This window comes from Temnothorax longispinosus, chromosome 1, assembly GCF_030848805.1.
Source record: "Temnothorax longispinosus isolate EJ_2023e chromosome 1, Tlon_JGU_v1, whole genome shotgun sequence".
Classification (NCBI taxonomy): domain Eukaryota; kingdom Metazoa; phylum Arthropoda; class Insecta; order Hymenoptera; family Formicidae; genus Temnothorax; species Temnothorax longispinosus.
The window spans coordinates 18,836,430-18,854,831 of record NC_092358.1 but is presented as its reverse complement, the minus strand read 5'-3'; the positions used below and the strand labels follow the sequence as shown (position 1 = coordinate 18,854,831).

Below are 18,402 nucleotides of genomic sequence, written 5' to 3'. Positions count from 1 at the left end.
ACATAAATACAGAGAGAACGGTTTCTTCGGATTTAGTAATCCTATTTGTTTGATTAAAATTTCTTTCATTGAAACAACATATGCTTAGGCGAAATAATATATTTTTAAATAAAAAATTTTTGTGTTTAATCCAAGAAAACTCTATTATTTAACGGAAAAGACACTATTATTTGTAGTAATATCTCCCAAACAAATAATATATTATTTAGTTACAATAAATGTAATAAGCGTTTTTACCGCTAGGCGGCTGCTATAAACTCGTACGTCAAATTCGACCAGAGACCGTATATAAGGCCCCACGGCGAAAGCGTCTATCAGACTATCACTTGCAGTTGTACACATCATTGGAATCCATCACACCGGTCACTCGAGTGATGGAGATATGACAATTATTTTTATTTATTTATTTATATATGTAGCAGTCAACCGACTACCACATATATCATATATAAATAAATAAATAATAAATAAATGTTTAAGACATTTTTTATAAAACATTGATATTTAAATGAAACAATAGTGTTATTAAAGCGATAGAGAATATGTTTCTTGTTCCAAACAATTTTTTTATTTAAGACAAAGATATATATTCTTTGAAAAATCAAACAATCGTATTTGTTGAATCAAAAATTTGTTTGTTTGGACTATTCCAAAAGATAAATTTGTTTGAATCTAATAAAATTTACTAAATCCAAAGAAACCGTTCTCTCTGTAAGAAACAGCATATACCATTCTCAGAATTAGGTTATTTGTAGATACTTGACAAAAAAGATATGTGTAAAAAAACGATTAAAGTGAATGTGTACGTGCGATGCTTGTACAGTATAGAGAATCAGATATATCGTTTCTTATAGGGTGCATGCATTAATTATATAGTACATACCCTGCTGAAAAAGCTCGATTAAATCCAATTAATATCATATTAGTTTCAATAATAAAGTTCTAAAGCCTTCATGACATTTCGTTGGCCTAGCCAGAATAATAAAAAAAAAACTACCTATTAGATAATTAGACCTATTAGAATAAACAAATTCAATTAAACAGTCAGAATAAGCTGGTATTAACAAGTTATAAGAAGAAATTTACTGACCAGATTTTAATAATTTGTATATCACTTTGAATAGCATCTGTTTTTTACTGGTTTTTATGTCGAATTTTGAAGAATAATCTATAAGTCTTTGTTTGTTTTATTTGGAAATGATGTCTATACTGTACTTTAGTGAGAATTTAAACACAATTATTCTCAAATCGGTTGCACGTTGTTGAACTGACACTTATGCCGATAGTATAAATAAGTTACTATAGTTTTGAATTAAATTTGATAGAAATATTCACATATATAGGGAGCTTTCCATCAAAGCATTTAGACGACACACATCGACACAGTGTCAGACGCGGTGCTTTCCAACAACGACACGCCACAGCACGGTCGAACACAGCTGTAGAGCTTAGTCGAACACAGAACCTAGTTCATGGCTGCCAAATTTCGAATGGTGCTGTAGAGCTGTTTCATTTTATACATGAGGTTATTGAACCATAATACCAGCAATAAGTAGAATCGTGTTTTTCGTTACTTACTGGCCTAGTTTACACCGATTACTTGATACGCATATTAAATAGTAAATAACTAGTAAATTAGTTTGATTATCGACTGATCAGCTCAAGTATACTATTCGATACGCATATCAAGAGATCGGTGTAAACTAGGCCACTGGAATAAGAACTACAACGCATTTCATCAAGCACCTAGACACAGTGTTTGACCGTGTCACACAGTGCCGTTCTGTGTCTCCTAGATGTCCCATAATCTGTGCTCGTGTATAAACACATGTGGATGACTTTTCTCCCACTGGCCAATCAAGTAGGGGCTAATATTGTGACCGAAGAGATGGAACTGTTGCAATTTAGGACATTGCTCGAGAATAATGGAAATATTATCAGGTGTTACAAATTTTACGTAATCGAGATTTAAGTATTTCAAGTTTTTGCACTCCGCTAGTAATTTCAAATTGCGATCGGTGAGGACAATACAATCCAAATATATTTCTTCCAGCAGTTGACAAGAGGAAAGCAATCTGCTCAAGCTATCATCAACGTCTGCTTCATCCGGGTCGATTCTGTGACAAACAGTACAAACGCCACATAATTATTACAGAACTTTAATCACAAAAATAAAATCGATGTAACTTTTTCAAGAATCTTGCAAGAGAAACAAATTTTAATAAAGAATACGTAATAAATATTTCGAAAAAAAATGTAGCACATACATGTTCCCACCAAGATTCACTGTTCGTAAATTCTTACAGTCAGCAAGGGCATTAATACCCTTCGATGTAATATAACCTGCTTCATATAAATTTATTATTTGCAAGTCCGGACACGAATTTCTTAACTCTATTGCAACGGGGTCGACTGGGTACCCAATGCAATCTCCAAGTCTATAGTCCAACTCTAATTCACGCATCCGTTTATTTCTTTGCAGTATTTTGCAAAGACGTTGAGCTTCTATTTTTGTATTTCCAAGTTTCAACTGTTCTAGGCTCTCTAGATTTTCGAGACATAAAAATCCTTCGTTACCAATTTCCAAACATCCCGTCAGATCCAACTCTAAAAAAAATATGTATTGGTCATATATGCAACTTAACAATAATTTTGATATTTATATAATCTTTATATATATATATATATATATATATATATATATATATATATATATATATATATAGATAGATATATAGATATACCTTTCAAATTTTTGCATATTTCTGAAATTTTAAATAGGACATTATTGTCGACAGATCTGCATTCAATGAATCGTAAGTGCGTTAAATGCCTGCCGCAATCCTCAAAAAATTGCACGAAATGCGAAAAAGAAAAGTTGCTTAAAGTAAGATCTAATTGTTGCAAATATTTACATCTAGGTGTAAAGTAACATAATATATTATAAAAATAAGTAGGACAACAGATATTTCGCATGTTCAAACTTGTATATAGTAGAGGGTCCCGTGTTAAATTATTGAAGCGCCTATTTACTTGGTTCATGAGGTATAACGTCTTCAAGTCTAAGTGCTTTAATATATCTAGAATTACTTCATCCTGCAAAATAAAACACAAAACTTTAGTACACGAGATAACATTGAAATAAATATTATTATGAGAAATAGACTTCTTAGAATACTTTACAGAAAGCGTAGAAAAACTGTCAGGTGGTAGCTCTTTGGATTCATCCATACGATTCATATAATCAGGGATTACCTTCCTAAGAAGTAGAGATGTCTTTTCATTTCCGAAATTATTCTTATGAAAACTTTTTTCTATTTCGCTGCAAATAATGTCGGGACAAATTTATTTTTATTATTAACAGAATAAAGAAAGATTAAATATTCCCAGATAGCAAAACGTCAGTTGTATTTACGAAATATGTGCGTAAATTCATGACGAGTGTTATTTGTGCAAACATGTAAAGCTTCGTCCGTAAATGGTTAGCAACAGTATTGAATTTGTTTCAAGCAATGGTTTATTCATTATTTGTTACATTTTGTTACAGCAACAGTTTACGCCTGGAAGTTCCATTGGCTATATAGTTTAAATATTATTGATGGAAACAATTCACACATCTTTGCTGCAAAGCACCATAAATATGGATCCTATAGAGCTATATGATTCGTGTTTACGCAATGTTTGTGGCAACAATACATAAACGGTTTTCAGCAATGATTTGCACACTCACGTTTTGCTACCTACTTAATGTTGACAATTGTAATACCTTTTAGAAATAATGCAATGTTCAGAAAAATTCTTTTGAAGATAGTCTATATCAAAATGTGCATTGTTTAAATCTGTTGTTAAATTATCATCCTCAAAATATTGAGAGTGCATGCAGTTAATTCTTTTTAACTGATCAGTTAAACTCCCTTCAGGATTTCTGGGAAGAATCAATTCTGACGTTCCGATAAGCATAACAGCATCTAGCTTTGTGTAGTCTAATACACAACTGTGCTTAAATTCTAGTTTGAGCTTGTTGGTTTTAAAGTTACACGGCTTTAAGGGTGGAGAAAATAATCTTGATGTCGGAGGTACAATCTGAGGCGTCCCATCCCACAATAAAATCCACCCATCATTTGAAGAATCTTGAGCCCAAATTTTAATTATGTTTCCAGGATTATACACTTCGTATATAGAGACTCTAATTGGATATACAGCTTCATGAAACTCGATTACTATAAAATAGAAAGTATATAATTATAATTTCGGTAATTATGTATAAAAGCGACGTCCTCTCCGATGACCTTAACCTTGACATATGTTGTGAAGATCCCTACTGAGTGACCTTCAAAAGGTTTTAGCCGTCAATCATTGTTTATTAAAAAGTTATAAACAAAAAAAGTTTAAAAAATATAGCAGCTATTTTGAGTTTTGGAAGGCATAAACGACTAATATAAACGTCTTTTTTTTAAAGCAGAGAATACTTTATTTCGCGAGAAAGTCGCTGCTTTACCAAAATACATTTAAAGCAGTAAATTGTTGATAAATTGAAGTCTTTTTGTTAATGCAGTGAATTGAAACCGATTTCAATGACCTTGATATATGTTGTGAAGGTCATGACCCCGAGTGACCTTCAGAAGGTTTTAGCCGTCGCTCGCTATTCGTTAAAAAGTTATTAACAAAAAAGTTTGGAAAATATAGCAGATATAGGTGCATATATAGGTTAGTTGACGCGCTTTAAACACTTAAATACTTTTAAAGCGCGTCAACTAACCTATGTAGGTTAGTAATCAACGATTTACTGCTTTAAATGTTGTGTTTTGGTAAAGCAGCGACTTTTTCGCAAAATAAAGTATTCTCTGCTTTAACAAAAAGACTTCAATTTATCAACAATTTACTGCTTTAAATGTTGTGTTTTGGTAAAGCAGCGACTTTCTCGCGAAATAAAGTATTCTCTGCTTTAAAAAAAAGACGTTATATTAGTCGTTTATGCCTTCCAAAACTCAAAATAGCTGCTATATTTTTTAAACTTTTTTTGTTTATAACTTTTTAATAAACAATGACCGACGGCTAAAACCTTTTGAAGGTCACTTAGTAGGGTGACCTTCACAACATATGTCAAGGTCAAGGTAATCGGAGAGGACGTCGCTTTTATACATAATCACCATAATTTCTTCCCAATAGAAACGTATTTTCTTTAATAATATTTTATTTATTAATTAAAATATATTACATACCAACATCAGATTTGATGTGTTTGATATCTCTTTTATGCCATGGTATATCCCAACCAAATACTGCACCGTTTGCATACCATGAAGATATTGAGATATCGAAATCATAAGTTCTCTGTATTAAAATATTGAAATGTCAAAATGTGTCAAATACTACAAAATCTTGTAGCATAATGTTAAACTGTGATTACTTCTACAGGACAATACAAATAATCCCGCGAAATATACGCATACCATAATAAATGTTTCATAATGAAAATCTCCATATTTGGAAATTTGGTAGGCGCCCCATATATTTTAGCAAAAGTATGAAGTGTGTCGGGATTATTGGTACCATAAGATGTACCATGCTTTACAAATTGATAGATAAAGTCAACAGGATTCTCCTCTCCTGTTGAGACCCTGCCGATATAGGGATATTGACTCAAACTCTCACTCTCAAATGGATAATGGAATGTCATATTCTTTCTCTAAAAGAAGATAAAAGATATGAAGGTTTATAATCTTTGCCCTTTTTGGCATAAAAACGCTAAAATGCTGCATTATATAATAGTATACATTTATTATAATTATATATAATCAATTTATATTATTATAATTACATAATATAATCTTTAAACATTATAGTATAAATTTGTCTTGCTTGCTTTTGCATTGTCAGTATGACATTCAAAAGTAGCACTTTTGTCCGTTTATTAAAATACAGCATACAAACTCTATTTGTTAGCCGAACAGTAATTAACGCGTCTAGTCTCTTGGGAAAATATACTTTAAAGTTCTTAAAAGTAATTTTAAAAATTTAAGAGTTTACTTAAGAAATTTTTAGGTAAATTAAAGTGTGTACAAGGTTAATCTAAAATAATCTAAGAAATTTTAAAGTATTTCAAAACTGACTGTAAAATAATCTTAGAAAACCTAGTCCGGGAGCCAGCTGCCATTTTTATGACCAAAATTAAGAAACCTAAGATTTTGCTGTATGGTTCATTTAGTATTGCTACTAAACGAAGTGACCGTCAGCTTGCGCATTTGCGGTGGGTGTTGCCGCGGCAGCCACACACGTATAATTATAATAAAAAAAAAACAGACATAAAGAAAACTAAGACTTTGTTTGTACGTTTATTATGATCCTAAATAAACGGAAAATAGTAGTCAGCTGACTTCATGGTGGGGGGTTGTACGTCGCTTCCCGCCCAAACATGCGAAAAATATGCGCTGAGTAAACTTATACTAAGAAAGCTGAAATTTGGGGAAGTGATAGTCGACTTTAACAGTTTCACGAAAATAATTGTCCGCTGAGCTTTTCGCGGTGGAAAAGTGCTCAGCTGACGACTGAAAGATACGGCGCATTGCTATGCGCGCGGGCGCGTGGCATCCTTCACTGCATCAGCTGAGCACTTTTCCACTGCGAAAACCTCAGCGGACAATTATTTTCGTGTAACTGTTACAGATAACTATAAGTTTACAAATTTCTTGGTTTCAGATAACTTGATTTTTATTAATAACAGTGCGTATATGCGCGCGGGCGCGTTGCGCCTATAACTCAGCTGAATGTATACATGACAATATAAACAGTAAATACGTATATATAATATTATAAATAATAAACATTTACACATGCAAATGCCAGAAGTAATATTTTATGGATACAGAGATGTATTCCTCGTCTCGGCTACACGCTCATAAACACCGGAGTTTTATGATCGAATACAATTGTAGCCAAGCTGACTAAGAGGACCGTCGCTACAGGTATATCCGTAAACGGTTTATAGTTGAAAGGCTCCCTTTTGCTCCCACCACAACGTCCCTGGGTCCGGCGGCGACTACCTGGACAAACGATGACATATTTCGTCTGCCAGCAAAAAATATAGACGGGTCAGCTCTACCGCCTTGCAAAATCGAACTGCACCAACATTTGCTTCGGACGACGTACATCGCTAATATTTGGGCCCATGCACATCTTGCTGTTCCAACTGAATTGCACCCGACTGATTACGGCTGGAGAGAAGAGGACAACAAATTTTTTTTTCAAATGGTTCGACGGCGATCAGCTACCCCCTTCTCTTGGCGATATTACCATCGAGGAAGAAAAAGAAAGTACTGCAGGTCAGAATTATACTTCACTATTTCTTTATTCAAGTGTAATTTTTAGATTAGTTTTGTTTTTAATTTAAAAATACAGTTTAGAAACAATTATAAACATTTTTTATTATAACGTGAACACTTTTTATAAATAATATTCTAATTAATTTTAAAATTTTGCTCTTGCGTTATTATATTATTATATTATATATGTATTAAAATTATAAAACTAAAACTTTTTTATGCGATTATTTTTTATGTAATAATATATTATTTAGTTATATATGGATTACAGCGACCACGAAAGCGAGCAAGAGTTTGAGGGCGATGATGAGGAAGATTGAAGAGTAAAGTGTTTCATACCTCATACGTATTTAAAAAAAAAAAAACGTAAATAAAAAATTATTTTTGTCAATAAATGCGTTAAATATAATTACATATTTGAATATAATCAATCAGCATAATTTAGCGTGAGAGAGAAGCAGCTGATGCCGTGAGATAGGCGCAACGCGCCCGCGCGCATAAACGCACCGTTTTATTAATAAAAATTTAGTTATCTGAAACCAAGAAAGCTAAAACTTTGTAAACTTATAGTTATCTGTAACAGTTACACGAAAATAATTGTCCGCTGAGGTTTTCGCAGTGGAAAAGTGCTCAGCTGATGCAGTGAAGGATGCCACGCGCTCGCGCGCATAGTGATGCGCCGTATCTTTCAGTCGTCAGCTGAGCACTTTTCCACCGCGAAAAACTCAGCGGACAATTATTTTCGTGAAACTGTTAAAGTTGACTATAACTTCCCCAAATTTCAGCTTTTTTAGTATAAGTTTACTAAGCGCATATTTTTCGCATGTTTGGGCGGGAAGCTGACGTACAACCCCCCACCATGAAGTCAGCTGATTATTATTTTCCGTTTATTTAGATCATAATAAACGTACAAACAAAGTCTCAGCTTTCTATATGTCGGTTTATTTTTATTATAATTATACGTGTGTTGGTGGCTGCCGCGGCAACACTCACCGCTACCATGGAAGCTGACGTTCACTTTTGACCGGTATTCATAGTCTTCAAGATCGTCTTAAGTAATGTCTTAAGACGCTAATACGGCTCTGTGATTGGTTCATGACATCTTAAGATTGAACTTAAGACGGTCTTAAATAACTATGAATACCGGCCTTTGTTTATTAGCAGACCGAATTGAACACTAGCCGAAAATCTCAGATTTCTTAAAATAATTCACTTAAAATGGCAGCTGGCTCCCGGACTAAAAGGTTTTAAAAATTGACTTTAAAATAGTATTCTGGTACTCTAAAGAAGTGGAAAAGTAGCATTAAAGTAATTTTAATAAATCTTAGGTAATCATAAAAAAACATTAAACTTTAAAGTTTTTTTATAAATCTCGATCTTAACTTAAAAGTTACATGGAAGCAAACTTTTAAGGAGATTTATCTCATGTAGTTAAATCTTTAAGGTTTAAAGTTATAAAGTTAAAGTTATAAGTCTTCTTGTACGATTCATCTTTTCTTTTTTCTTTTTCACGATGTAGAGAAAAAGAGAAAAAATAAAATGTGCAAGAAGTTTAGCTAAAAAGAACAGGCCTATAATTGTATGTACATTGTTAGGGTGCAGTCCCACGTAGAGGAAAAAGCGGAACGGAAAGGAAGCATAGTAGGAGTAGGGGGTAGGTAATCAATCACTTATTTCATTCCGTTCCGCTTTTATATGACTGGGTTCCCCATGGATAATATTTTACGGAAAAAACGGAAAGAATTCTAACCTAAAATTTATAATAATTTTGAATTATCTTTGTTTTTCCGTAAAATATATTCCATGAGATTGTTCCATTTATGATAGACAGATATTAACTTATAATATTAATTATTTCTATGAAGTATATAATTAATAAAAAATGATTTTTAATATTATTTACGTATTTCTGTTTTTCCTGATACATGGGGAACCCGGTCATATAAAATCGGAACGGATATTTGAAGAAACGTTCTGATTAGTTAGGGTGCATCCCGATAGAGAAGAAATAGCGGAACGGAACAGTAACGGAAAAGAGATATGGTGGGGGGTTAACCAATCAGAGTAGTTCCGTTTTAATTCCGTTCCGTTATTTAGTGAGTGGGTTCCCCATGGCACGGAGCTGTTACGAAACGGAAAAGAAACGGAAAAATTTCTAACTTATTCTGTCGAAAGTTCGCAAATAAGTGCAGTGGATCGATCGGTTTGCAACATTTTTATTTTTGCAAATAAAGAGCAATATGTCGTCATCGGTAGGTATTACATGTGAAAATAAAATATATATGTTAAAATCCTATGTTAATATGTTAATGCTAATTAACCGAATGTGATATATTTTATTAATTTCCAGAAATTCAAATGTGGATATTGCCGCTGGATTGTTTGGTTCGATGAAGACGGAAAACTTTCACATCCTTGCTTAGCAAATCATACGAATTTAATAATGGATAAAGATCGAAATCTCTTTATAAATGGTACGTATATTTGTGTACAAGAGAGGCAATATATATTCAATATAACTAATGGTTAGAATATGTAAATGATATATAAATTTGTTGTAAAACTAAATCTGTTATTATTTAGATTCTTTAGAAACACACGTCGAGAGTGAGAATAACAGCACTGCCTGCGAAAAAGAAAATATTGCTCAAAACCGTCAAGAACACACTGACGACCACGATACAGAAAAGTTAGATGAAGATTTAATAAGTGCCGTAAAAGAGAGAGCACCGTTATATGATTTTCGCATACCTGTGAAAGAACGAGGAAGGAAACAAAAGGACTGCCTATGGCAAGAAGTCAGCAAATGTTTGAAAAGTTTAAAAGCATTGATATTTATTTACATATTTACTTATTTTCAAGGTTTTCTACACACACACACACTCACACACACGATACATATATACATATATATATTTCTTAATTATACGTGTGTCACAAGTTTATATACCGCTACTGAAGCAGAAAAACGATGGACCTATCTTAAAGATTGTTATAGAAAGGCAAGAAATATGTATAAAAAAGCAAAACATTGTGCAAAAAAGTGGTGCAGCTGCTTTACCAAAAAACTACGAAATAAAACCATCCTCGTCATTATGATGTAATGTCTTTCTTAAATGATACATTGGAATATCGACAGTAAGTTCAAGAATAGCGATAGTTTAGCTGATAATTATTATATATTGTAGTAACGTCCTAATGTTTATTCTAGAACCGTAACTTCTTTACAAAAATCAATGCATGACGAGCAACAAGCGTCCTGTTCAAAGAGCAACAGCATTCCTTCCACATCAACAAGTGACAACCTCAACGTAGATGATGATCTTATTCCCATCATCAATGACAATTCTACGTCACTGTCTCCAGTCTCTCCGGCGTCATCGAAATCAAAAAGTACAAATTTTAGCGTTTATTATGTGCAACTTTTATATTAGCCAATAAATGATTAATTTATATACTTTTTTGTTGCAGAGAGAAAAGTAAAAGTAAATGTATATTTAATAAGTATACGTATATGTAAAAATAAATAAATAATAAATAAATAAATAAATAAATTGCAAAAATAAAAATGTTGCAAACCGATCGATCCACTGCACTTATTTGCGAACTTTCGACAGAATAGGTTAGAAATTTTTCCGTTTCTTTTCCGTTCCGTAACAGCTCCGTGCCATGGGGAACCCACTCACTAAATAACGGAACGGAATTGAAACGGAACTACTCTGATTGGTTAACCCCCCACCATATCTCTTTTCCGTTACTGTTCCGTTCCGCTATTTCTTCTTCATCGGGATGCACCCTTACTCCCACTGTGCTTGCTTTCCGTTCCGCTTTTTTCTCTACGTGGGATTGCACCCTGATGCACACTTGGATATAGACTGCTCACTATATGATTATTTCGCATGTGATAGAGAGAGACAAAAGTAAAACCGGACCGTTACCAGTTATTCCCATATTCTTTATATATGCACATGTACATGTACATCATAAATTGTTCTAAGGTATGCACAGGTGGTCACTTCGACTAACTTATAGCGTTTTTCACTGGCAGAGCTGGTGCGCATTCAGTGCACATTAAAGCCGTCGTACACAAACTAACGTAATATATATATATATATATATATATATATATACATATATATATATATATATATATATATATATATATAAAGTGTATGTTTAGTATAAACAGGTTAAATCATGAAATCCTTAATATTCTTTATTGCACTATTTGATAAAATATGTACTGGGTATTTTATCAGTCGAAATATTTGCATTTTACTTTGAATATTAGAGATTAAATCAGTGTACAACAGCTTTAATGCGCACTGAGTGCGCACCAGCTCTGCCAGTGAAAAACGCTATTAAATTCGATTAACTTTAATCGACGATTAAGTGCCAACAGTGATTGGTCAATCTGCTTAACGACAAATGCGATTGGTCATTTCCAATGGACTAATTGAATGATTAAACTCGGAGATAGTCGAAGTGATCCTTAAACCGGTTCTACAATACGTCGCAAACGATGGCAACTGCTAGTTGAAAAGTGTTATTTCTGATTGCTGATTGCCAATTACTGTCACCAAAAAAGTTAAAAGTTTGCCAACTCTCTTTTGACAGGCGGGAAGAAGAAAATGCCAGATCTGCGAAGAAGAAGAAGGAACGATGAAGCACATACTGACACATGTAGATGGAGAGCGCAAGATTAGAGTGAGGGATTTTTTAGGAGAGGAATGAAAGATAGCGAATATGAAATGCATGAGAAAATTAGGAAAAATGAGAGAGAATAGGAGAAGGGAAAGAGAGAGTGGATGAAGGAGTGAATGTTTAGGTAGCGAAATTGTAAACCAAGTCCCGGATTTTAGGCTGGAAGGTTGAACCGAATAAAGTATATTATATATATTTAAAGTGTATGTTTAAAATGGGTTAAGTCACGAAAGCCTCAATATTCTTTATTGTACTGTTTGGTAAAATATTTGGCTATTTTATCAATCAAAATATTTGCATTTTATTTTAAATATTAAAGATGTGCTCTTTTGAAATAACACTTTTCAACTAGCAGTTGCCATCGTTTGCACCGTATTGTAGAACCGACTTTTAGTGTATGTACCAGTGATTTGAGTGTTTTACGTGATTGACCGTGACTGAATTCAGTATAGTGATATATTGCACGCGTGATTTGTATATGTGTGAGTATAAAAAATATTCAATGATATTCTCCATCCTTGGGAGTAAAAATGGCGGCGGAATGAACTATCTAGTGGCATATAGAAGTTTGTGGAAGAAACTGAGCCACTAGTGCATGCGTATGCGCACTGTCTGTGTCAGTATACCACGTGCTCTATAGCAATAAGTATAGCACTGCAGTCTATCTCGTAAAAAAAGAAATTGAGGTTAGATAATATAAGAGAAACCCCCCCCTAATTGGACCCCAAGCTATCGATCAAGCTTACTTAGAACTTGATCCGTTCACTCGTTATCGAGATCTCAACATCTCGGGTACTCGCAACCCGTCGCGTCGCGTAAAAGAGTCACGGTCGGTCTCGCTCCGCGTGTACTTGGCGCGAGACATTACCGTGTCTTTTGATAACGTGCTAGTGTTTGAAAATATAAATTAATTTGTAAAAACATATATGTATATCATTATTAATTAATCAAATATTTTAAAGAAAAAACGGTTTCTTAAAGTTTTTTAAATAAAATATGTAAATATTTCTTTCTAAATCTAACAATAAGATATTGTGAGCACGTGCTCTGTGCTTTTTTTTACTACACGAGTATAGCAAAGAATAAGAAACAAAAAAAATTGCAAAACTTGCTCATGTTCGCTGCACTTACGTGTTTTCTAAGTGACTAATATTTTCAAGAATGTATATTTTTTATGTTATTTAATATATTTTTTATCTTACATATCGATATGATTAATAGCGATTAAGTCGAACATATATGAATACAGCAAATACAGCGAATAAAGGAAATTAACGGAAATTTGACGAAAGCTAAATTAAAGATTAATCGGAAAAGCTAATCAATTTTTATACTCACTCACTGTTTATGCGAAGCAGATTTAATTTTTCCGTATAAAATGAAAAATCGAGAAAGAGAGAACATGCGGGAACACGCAGTCGGTGAGCACTACAGATACTAGACTGCGAGCAGTATGAGTTTCTTTCAGAGTAGCGATCATGTAACTTTATCCCTAGGGCGGAAAGGTAAAAAGTGAAAATTTTCGCCATTAACTTCAATGGTGTGGAACTTTTCACTTTTCACGTTTTCGCGCTAGGGGAAAAGATACATATGATCGATCCCCTGGACCGCTAAAAAGGCCAATTTCACCAACCACGGTTAGCTTAACCGACGGTTAAAGTTAGCAGTATTGACCAATACTATTGGTTAATACTGCTAACTTTAACCGTCGGTTAAGCTAACCGTGGTTGGTAAAATTGGCCCTAACTCGACCAGTCAGGATTGAGGCAAAATGGAGAAAATATCGATGGTCATTTTTTGTATGGCATTTCATGTACGTGTACCCTATCCATTGGCATATTAGACGCAAACGTTTCTTCTCACAAGGACAATTCATCAAAAGGCTGAATTTATTAATTCGATGAATCTTTTATGCGCGAGCGAGCGCTTTATTATATCGCTTGATCCATCACGAGAATTTGAATCCACGATTTAAATCGTGATATATGATTTATTCTCAACTAACAATAAGTATCGATAATAGATATTTAACAGATGTCTATAAATTTAACAATATACAATAATTTATACTTTCAATCATTTATTGACGATTATAAATAATGTCATGTTTTTTAGATATTTTAAAATGTTAGTTTTTGAGCAAATTTATATAACGTAATTCCATAAATTATGTCACAGTAAAAATTTTATCGTATTATTACATATGCATATGTATTTTTATAATATACATACATTATACAACGAAGCACTTGAAGTTCACGTACTTAAGTACCTATCTGCTTGCGTTCTTCCATACTCCACTCTCTAGCTAGTCTTTCCTTTGCTTTCCAGTAATTTACCTGAATCCTAGGGTACGGACGTAACACTTTTCAAATCTATGTATGTATTTTGTGAAAGTTGGTAGTCTAGGAGATAATTTAGATCTGGACCTACACAGAAGTGCGGTGTGCGCTCACTAACCACTTGTTCCAACATTTCATCTCTCTTATGATTTTTTACATTTTATATGAAAAAAATTAAATCTGCGTTGCTGATAAACAGTAAGTATGAAAATTGATAGAAATTAGTTATTCTGATTAATTTTTTGATTTAGTTCCCAGTTAAATTTTCGGTAATTCTCTTTATTTACTGTGAAATCCTATGTTCGACTTATTGTTAGATCGCTGTATCAAACAATGAGATAAAAGATATATTAAATGTTAAAAAATACATTTTAAGAAATTTTAGTCAATTAGAAGCGTAAGTGTAGCAAACGTAAGCAATTTAAATTTAAAAAATTTTTTTTTATGCTCATGCATGCGTGTATGTCGTATGTTCTTCTCTCACGTAGTAAAACATTCTACCACGTGGTGGAACACACTACAACTGTGTATCGGAAAATAAAATAGAAGTAAGATAAATAATACATTTCGCGTTCTACAATAGCTGTAAGAGTATGTGATAAGACGTAAGCAGTAAAAATTGACCAACTACAGTCGATTATTCTTGGAGTGTAAAAATTTTATTAGTCAATAGCTTACTGCTTACAGTGCTTACGTTTTACATCTACTTTTATACACGGCTATTGTGGAATGGACCTTATATAGCGTTTTTTATTGGCAGAACTAGTGCGCACTTAATGCACATTAAAGCCGTTGTACACTGATTTAATCTTTAATATTTAAAATAAAATGCAAATATTTTGATTGATAAAATAGCCGATACATATTTTACCAAACAGTACAATAAAGAATATTGAGGCTTTCGTGACTTAACCCGTTTATATTAAACATACACTTTACGTTGATTTGAGTACGACGGCTTTAATGTGCACTGAGTGCGCACCAGTTCTTCTAAAGAAAAACGCTATTAGAAATTAAGCGTACCTGATTGTGTCAAATTTGAGCAATTTAAATTTTGCAATTTTTTTGTTTTTTTTCCCCTTGTGTTCGTGCACGTGTATTACGCGTGGTAGTAGAAGAACACAGAGCTCGCGATATTTTAGATTTATATAAAATTTTCAGATTTTCTATATTAAAAAAATGTAATTTTTTTTAGAATAATTAATTATTTAATATTTAATAATAGTATACATGCAGACTATGTAATAATAATGTCGAGTACTAGCCATGTGAATGGAAGCAAGATAAATTTAGATTATAATCTAATCTAATTATATAATCTTACCGCTATAACTATAAATACATAATATACAATGCATTTTAGCATATATACTACAAAAGCAAAGATTATTATTCTCCATATTTTTTATGTTTTTTCAGAGAGTTTTTCACACTTTTTAGTAGTGTGTCACATTGTTTTGAGCCTTTCGACTCAGGAGACTCCTAGAGATATCATTGCCACCTTTGATTAGAGAGGATACACGGCCTTAGAGGCGTTCAGGCATAATCCCACGGATGGTAGCTTCGCACCACCGGTCGCTTGACCGAGTGCGTGAACCAAATGTCCGGACCTGCGGTTCCTCTCGTACTGAGCAGGATTACTATCGCAATGACTGGTCATCAGTAGGGTAAAACTAACCTGTCTCACGATGGTCTAATGGCAAATATGACATCCCATGCATTATCAACCTTTATATTGCGAGAGTTGTAGTCGATATCCCTATATCGGCAGAGTATCCGTAGGAGAGGAGGGTAGTGTTGACTTCATCTATTAATTTGCGAAGAAGAGATTTGTTCCCAAGAACCATCACAATATTAGCATATATATCACACATACTACGTTTACGCGAGCGTTACTTCTGTAGTAACTTACGTTAATTCCTTCGCGTAAACGGGATTTTTCTTCGCGTAAACGGGATTTTGTAGTAACTTACAATAATTTACTCCGCGTAAACGATCAGTGATATATCGTAAGTTACTACAGAAGAGACGCTCGCGTAAACGTAGTAACTGCCGCTGACATAATTGGACCACCCAAGTTTCAAAACTATGGAGAATTATTTCATTTACCATTTCTTTCCAATATCTAAATTACTTCTCCAATCATCCACTAAAATACAAAAATAATACAATCACCAGCCTAGTTGACCACGCAATTCTACTTTTTGATAAACAATTCCATAGTTCCAATATTAAAATTGTAAAGGACATTCTTAAGAATAATTGCTTCCCTGAAGAGCTAATTGATAAGCAAATTAACAAGAGATTAAAAGAATTAAATCATCGCAATGACATCACCGACTCTAATAATGTAAGCAATACTTTCGACGCCCGGAAATACATTGCGCTTCCTTACATTAAAGGTTTGAGTGAGAATATTCGCCGCACTGTAAACCGATGTGGCTTGGATGTCCTTTACACGATTCCCAAAAAGCTAGATTCAATTATAAAACGTGGCAAAGACAAACTAGAAAATATGAAGGAAACAGGTGTCGTCTACAAAATTGAATGTAATGACTGTAACATTTCTTATATTGGACAAACTTTAAGACATTTGGAGACTCGTGTTAAGGAGCATCTAAGCGATATCAAAAAAGATGTGAATAAGCACTCCGTAGTTAGCAAGCACCGACTTACACACGCGCATAATTTTAAATGGTCCGATACGGGGATTATGCATAGAGAGAGAAATGTGAGAAAGAGGGAGATTGCAGAGATGTTTTACATAAAAAAAGAACAAATGAATACGATTAATTTAAAGAAAGACACTGAAAATCTCAATCCGCTATACGACAGAATTATAAAAGAGCTACCTAATAATTTCTCTCTATGTGTTTGTTTTTATTCTGTTGATCTAGTCGCTTATTTATATTTCGATGATTAGTCTATCGCTCTCTTTCGATTCGGAACGACGTGTCACTTGTCCGTTCCGCATTATGATGATTACGGCTCTCTGGATTGCGACTCTTTTTAAAAAGAATTTTTGACAAAATTACTAGAACTACAAGTACCTTTCGTGAACATGATGAGATAGGTATATAGATATTTCCTTTTTAATTGTTCCTTGTGCGATATTCGTTTGTAATGATATGCTTGTAATGACTTCGTTATGTATATTTTTTAGAAATCTCTTGATAAGGACACAAAACCAGTGTCGAAACGTCGAGTTAATGTAAGAATCTTCGATATTAAAGTCAGTTTGGTCAAAATATATAACTCTTGTGAATTTTTCACTGACGAAGAAAAGAATTTGTTAAAAAGATATTGTTAAAGAAGATATGTTTTTGTTGAGAAGACAGTATAATTATATATTTTCTATTTTGAAGGTATCGAGTTTATTCATGAAGCTGTATATCCATTCAGAGTCTGTATTTACGAAATACATCATCCTGGAAGCGTAATTCAAATTTGGGCTCAAGATTTTAATAATCAGTGGTTTAAGTTGTGGGATGAATCGTCTCAAATTGTACCGCCGACATCAAGATTATTTTCTCCACCGTTATCGCATCCGTGTAACTTTAAAACCAAAATGCTCACTATATTTAAGGGCAGTTCAGAGTTCTCTTACACAAAGCTAGATGCTGTGATGCTTACCGCCCGCGGTACATCAAAATTGATCCTTTCTAGAAATCCTAACGAGAGTTTAACTAATCTGTTAAGAAGAATTAACTGCATGTACTCTTCATGCCATGACGATAATGCGTTCATAATTTAACAGCAGATTTAAAAAGTGCACACTTGGATATAGTTCATCTGCAACAGAATTTTCTCGAATATTGTATTATTTGTAAAAGGTATTATTATCGTCGACGTTAGTTAAATTCTTTTTCTGTTAATAATGAAAATAAGTTTGTTTCAATAATATTTGCAGCGATATAAAAAGGGTTTCTTATAAGAATAACTTGAAGCAAAAGGTATCTCAAGAGATAATTTTTGCTTATGAGCAACCTCTTGGATCGAGATACTCGCGTTGTATTTCATTAAAAAGTTATTGG

General features: G+C 33.3%; 1 long non-coding RNA gene across 1 annotated transcript; it reads left to right on the top strand.

Annotated features, from left to right (window-relative positions):
* The first annotated feature begins 9,414 nt into the window (after positions 1 to 9,414).
* Positions 9,415 to 10,893, top strand: LOC139808831 (uncharacterized). The gene is made up of 5 exons (XR_011730958.1): positions 9,415 to 9,574; positions 9,673 to 9,796; positions 9,906 to 10,460; positions 10,534 to 10,715; positions 10,794 to 10,893. It is a non-coding gene; the product is annotated as an uncharacterized lncRNA (long non-coding RNA).
* The last annotated feature ends 7,509 nt before the right edge of the window (positions 10,894 to 18,402 follow it).